This window comes from Eucalyptus grandis, chromosome 8, assembly GCF_016545825.1.
Source record: "Eucalyptus grandis isolate ANBG69807.140 chromosome 8, ASM1654582v1, whole genome shotgun sequence".
In the NCBI taxonomy this organism is placed as follows: domain Eukaryota; kingdom Viridiplantae; phylum Streptophyta; class Magnoliopsida; order Myrtales; family Myrtaceae; genus Eucalyptus; species Eucalyptus grandis.
In genome coordinates this window covers 62,237,590-62,244,242 of record NC_052619.1, presented here as the reverse complement: position 1 = coordinate 62,244,242, position 6,653 = coordinate 62,237,590, and positions in this window count along the sequence as shown.

Here is a 6,653-nt window from a genome sequence, read left to right as displayed (position 1 = left end):
CGGTGCTTGATATATAAAAAAAAAAAAAATGGAGCCAATATCCTGCAATTCGATACCCAATTATAGGTAAGAATCAAATTGGGATCTGGTAATTCGTAGTTATGTGAACTTTTTATTATTTAATTTATTTTATGCGTTCATCTTTTATATGTTGGTGCCATTGATAACTTTTTGTGTGTGTGTGTGTGTTTGCTTCCATTTTGTTTAACCAAAAATGAAACAAAAAAATGAAAAAAAAGAAAAAAAGAAAAAGTTAATCCCATCCTAAATAGACATTGGAATCAATAGTGAAACTGATTAATAGGGTAGGTTTCAAGTTCCTGAATACCATAAGGTAGATTTTAGATTCTAAAAATTAGAGAATTGGTTTTAATAAGATAGGTTTAAGGTGGAACTTGAATTGGCATTAGAATGTGTGAGTTAATTGTTATTTATAATTCTTCGATTGATTAATGGATTGTCGTTGGATCTCCATATGGAGTAAGGATAGGTACTTGAATCAAATCACATGAATTATTTGTTGTTTCTCCAATGATTTCGTATTGATTTAATTGCAACTTCCAATAGCTTTCACAATTTTTTGAGACAATTTTAATGTAAGATGACACAATATTGCACATGGTAAAAGCTTTCATGAAGTTATATATAGAACAAGTTTGAGAATAAATATTATAAACAGATAAACAATGATTTGACAAAAGAAAGATAAAATAACTGAATACGATTCTAGGTCGTGTGATGACTATAATTATTAACATAGGAGGTACACGTTAGACGGGTTGTCGATACTTGGCATGCATTTTATCAACGTGTAAATCTCAAGTTGAGTAACTATAGTTAAAGCATAGTATGATCACATTAAAAAAAGTATTATCACCTAGGATTTTACCTTTCAGGTCGTGTTCCTAATGTTGTTCCCTCTAGCTTTAAACCAACCGGGCCAATTCTTAACTTAATGAATTCGATGGATTTTCTCTCTTTAAAGGAGGCCCACGATAGGTGGTTTATAATCCATGGGCCTTTTTCATCTTTTCGCCGAAATCGTTTTGCTTGCATAGTCTTCAATTCGACTAGTTTGGTAGTTTTCCATTCTCGGAAATGAAAAATAAGAAAAAAATAGGAAAAAAGAATGGAGTTTTCTAGATGGACATATTCGACATTTACCCATCTAACAGGACCACCTAAGTTCGATTGAATTGTTGGTATGGTGGCAGACATAAAAATTTGTCGGTTTGGAACGATCCTTGAAATTCACCAAAATAGCAAAACAGTACACGGGACGAATTGCAAGGAACATCCAGCGGCCAAGGCAATGGCCACCAACCACCTACCCCCGCCCTGCCCCGTCCGCCCTTTATCCGCCGTTACGTGGGTCTATCTAAAAGAGGGTCGGCAAGATGATGCCCGAATGTATCAAGACCATAAGTGCATATTTATTCTATGTTACTGCGATCATTATTCCGACGACCCCAGCAAGATGTTAAGTCGCGAATTTGCATTGTCAACTTCGATTTTTGGACCGATCGCTGGGGAACACGAGCTAGGAAATGGACACGAGAGAGTCACAAGCTCGCCATCTCCCTCTCTCTATCTATCTCTCTCTATCACTAGATCTCTAGGCTTATCGATCTCTAGATGGCTACGCTTTTTTTGGAACTTTGCTATAGGTTCAAAGTAACTATGATTACGGGCACAAGGATGGATTCGGACAGGGTACTATGGTCACGAGGGGTGGGCTAATCATTGTCGAAGCTCTTTTCACTCTTTTTACTCAAGGAAGCATCGAGTCCCCCCACCCCACGGAGCCTCCCCCCCGTTTAATTTGCATTAGCACGCGTCATCACGGTGCTCACGCAATGGGAAAATAACACGAGTGGATCGGTAAACTATTGTTCGACGCAAAATGTCGTCATTAAATTTTTATTATATCCAGTGTGGTCCCTACACTATTATTAAATGTTTAATCTAATCTCTAAACTATATGGAAATATTCAATTGAGTTTGAATGGTGAGCAACCAAGAAAAGAAAAGCTACACTTGGATAAGCTAAATACGACATTCATATCAAATTAAATATTTTTTTAGTAGTTTAAGGACTGCATTAAATAAATTAAAATTTAAGGAAATATATTATACGTTGAATTAAAATTTAGAGGCCATTTGCACCATTTTCTCGTAACATAATTATCTTGCACCAACCATTTTGTCCAATATGATTATTCTTTGTGTGGCTCATTCCAATTATTGCATGAACTGAATTTCTTAATTGGCGCAACATAATTCACCACCCACAGAGCATTTGCCAAAAAAAAAAAAAAAAAAAAAAAAAAGATAGTGATTTTGCTCCTAACTACTAGTGAGAAGTTCCAACAATTATCTTAATTCTCAATTAAATTCAACACGACTTCGACTTCTTGAGTATCGTTATACTCGAAATATCTTGAATTGGCATGGATATATTTTTGTGCTCATGATTGGAGCTAAAGGTAGTGCAATCTAAATAATGTAGCTTTTATGTGATCTTAATGAGGCATGTCGTGTGGCGTAATAGGTCATGACACACTTTTTAAGTTCACGGGAATCAGATCTACAGCCTTACCCTCTCAAACGGGGTTTGTATATCGCCCACGGCATTTTAACATGTGGTTTAGAACTCCTCCTATTATTTTCGAAAATCATAAGAAAAAACAAAAAATAGAATTAAATAAAGAAGCCTAGCGTAGGCCTATTTGGGGAGACAAAATCTATTCAAAAAGCATGAAGATGCGAAGCCGACGGGGCCCACCAGTTTTCCAGCTCTGAAAAGGGAACATTGCCCATTGGTGCATCATGAATGCATCGCTGTCTATCTATCTCCCCCTTAAAATCAGCTTCTCTCATTTGTCCCATCCATGTCAAGTTCTCTAAGGTCCTAATCAAACATATAACATTTTCGTTGGTTTAGTAAAAGAAAATAATTTAAAAATTATACCACCCATCTGGGTGGCGTTGTTGGTGGCGAGCTTCTCCCCTAGCGCAAGGGGAGGAGTTCGATTCTCGGCGCTGTAAGGCGACTTACCCGAATTACTAGGGATGGTGGTGACGCACGTGCCCTCCAGGGGTTTATTTTAGCGCCTTGCCGGCGTATAAGGGTTCCCTGGGTCATAATTTTTTTTCTTAATTATTATTTTTAAAAATAATCACTTGTATCATTTAAAGTATTTGACCACTAAAAATTATTTTCATGAATGATAACATTTTTTAAATTTTTTTTTTATAAATTCATCTTTATAATGACTCGACGATCATTTTATTGAATTTTTTTTTTCCAAATCGCACATTTCTAATAGAATTAATATCATGAAAAAAAAAAATTCAAATTAGTAAATTTAATCAAAATTAATTTTTTGATAACGAAAAATAAAAATGGTACATTTATAATAAATTTACTCAAAATGACAATAAAAAAAAAATTATAAATTGGTATACCTGTGATCAATTTATTCCAAACTAATTTTTTTGATCATAAAAAATCCCAAACTGATATATTTGTAACAAATATATCTTCTATTAAATTGAATTAATACCACAAAAATCACAAAATTGTACAAATGTGACAAACGTAAAGTAAAATCTCAAGTTAGTACACTGGGTTAAACTGTTATATGTCATTTAACTCATCAATTTGAAAGTAAACGAGTTAACATGCCATAAATGTACCTATTTTGAGTAAATTTGTTAAAGATATGTCAGTTTGAGATTTTTGATAGTGAAAAAATTAATTTGGTGTAAATTTATTACAAATATATTAATATAAAATTTTTTCGTGGTGTGTTAGCCCTCATGATATAACCCCTTTCTTCAGTGACTTCGGATTTGAAGACATCATCCATTACGACCGAGAGCTTGGACGGGGGCTTAGGTAGAGCGTGGCATTTCTGACTTTAATCGTACTTTCTTCTCGGTAGATTCAAGCCACTGGAAAATGTCTCCGCCTGATCGATCCTATGCTTGTCACAACGCGACCGATCGATTTTGTTACCTTGCAAAAACATCACATAATCACGTGGGGGGCTTTGCCCGATTCCCTTCAGACGTTGCCATCACGAGATGCGTCCGACGCGCAAAATTTACCTCTTTCCGAAAGGGCTGAGGACGGGGGAATGGGGAAAGGATGAGGATGCGACGTGGCATGTGTCTCTATTTTAAAAAAAAAAAAAGGAAACTACAAAAGGTGTGGGGGAGAAAACCGCCGTATAAAAATGGTTTCTTTTCAGGGGCGCCGTTGTTTCCTCCCCTGGGGGGTCGCTGGCGCGGGGCGGGGATCGGGCGGGGCGACGGTACACCCGATCTTATCGTGAGGGACAGGCATGTACGGACGGACGTCGGGCGTGATTTCGGATATTTGTCTAAGGTGGTGCCCTCCTTTTTTTTAAGAATGCCACCGCGTCAAAATCACCCACCCTTTACGTCAAATCTCGATATTTTGTAACCAACGCCGGGGGGAGAAAATGAAATAAATAAAGAAAAGGAGGGAAAATAGCTGGATTATTATTATTTTTTATTCCCTTTTTTCGGGATTATTTCTCCAAGAACTTTTTTTATTTTCCCCAATTCGGTAATTTTATTTTTTATTTTTTATTTTGTAGTGCGTGTCTTATTTGTCCCCCTCCTTTCTGGCCTTTCGTTTTCTTGGGAAGTACCGTGTGATTTTTCGTTTTTGAGAAACTTGGAAAGAAATAGTCTTTCCCCTAATTGAAATCACAATTATGATTGTGGATATGTTGTCATGGATTCATTAAGGTTTTCACTCAAACGGGTTAGAAGCTGACTTAATATCATAAAAATTTTCAAACTAATACTCCCGTGATAAATATATCAAAATCTTAGGGTATAAATAATAATTTGGGACAAGAATTAAATAAATAAAGAAAGGGCGGAGGAAAAATAGCTGGATTATATTGATTATTTCTCCAAGGATTCTTTATTTCCTAAATTCGGTAAAAATTTTATTTTGTGGTGTTTATCTTTCTTGTCTCCTTCTATGAAAGATTAATTAGCTAATTCTTTCTGCCTTTTGTTATTTGGGAAGTAGTGCGTGATTTTCGTTTTTGAGAAATTTGGAAAGAAATAGTCTTCCCCTAATTCAAACCACAGTTATGATTGTCGATTTACTGTCAATGATTCATTAAATTCCTCACTTCGATGGGTTAAAAGCTGACTTAATGATATAAAAAATTTCAAACTAGTATATTCGTGTTACATTTACTAAAAATTATTTTTTGTGCCATGAAAATTGAAAATCGATACACCCATATTGGTATACATGTGCTGCATTTAGTCAACGGATTTTCTAGGTTTCGCTTGTTTAGCGGAAAATGAATTGTTTGGAGTATATTTTCTTAACAATGACCATTTGTATCGATTGAAAAAATTAATTAATAAAGGAATATTTTCTTTTATTGATAATAATTTATGTTTGAATATTTCTGTGAATGATGAAAATATTTTTCATTTATTCATTTTTATAAGTGATTCAAGTGATTATATTTTGAAAAATGGTTTCCAAACCGTTCATTTTTTGTGAATAGACGCACCTTTAATTTCAGTTCATTTTCTTTAGATCAGGCTTCTCCAAAACGACATTATTCAGGGAACGCATTTACACTAAGATCCACATCACATGCCTAATATCCAAGTAAATTGCCAACTACTTTTCTGCACGAGCAATTCAACAGAAACATTGGGAGGAAGCCAACAACAGAGCTTTGTCATGATTGTACCAATCGGAGATTTCTTGTGACGTGAAAATTAATATTAAGTAAATGCGGCATATTCGTACCGGTTTAAGATTTTTTTTTTTTTTTTTGGCATGAAAGTTAATTTCGGGCAACTGTCGGTAAGAATGTATCGATTCGAGATTTTGGTAAGTATTAGTTGCCATAGTGTGCGATTGGAATTTTGTCCGTGCGGACATTTTTCAAAGCCGCATTCGCCGGACAAAACACAAATCAGTCGCCTCATTTTCCTTTGGCTGGGCGACGTTTTCATCAATTATAGCAGCTCCACGACAAAAAAAAGCAAATTGAGAATTTTGGTCCAGATTTGATTTTGTCTGTTAATGTCGTCTTCAAAAGACATACAAAGACCGTGCTTTCTTGACATATGCCAATTTCACTTTTGGTATTTATTGGAGCTTATCAGAATCGCCCGACATGATAAACTCATAAGCGCACGACTGTTTGTTCTATAAAGTTTAAATTATTCGAGATAGATACTGTTCATACTTTTCGTCTCACAACTGGACGTCCTGATAATTTAGCCAAAATAGCAGGGATGTGCCCCCCCCTCAAAAACAAAAAAGAAGAGAAAATTAATTGAGTCCCCTGGAAATTCACTGAAATCAAGGTTAATGGTGCGTTCCTTTCATCGAAAATTTCATAATAAATGAAAATATTTTCCATGAAAATCACTTTTAAGAAAAATAATTAGTTTTCACTTGTTTGGTAGTTTAAAAAATATATTTTCCTTCTTTCCATATGGGGAAATCGTTTTTCTGCATATTGGTTTGTTTTCCATCACAGGGAAGTCAGAAAGCAATTTCCCGAAAACAGTTCTCCTTCGGGGGAAAAAAAAAACCCTAAGTTAATCAAGATAATGCGCTTTTGGGTTCT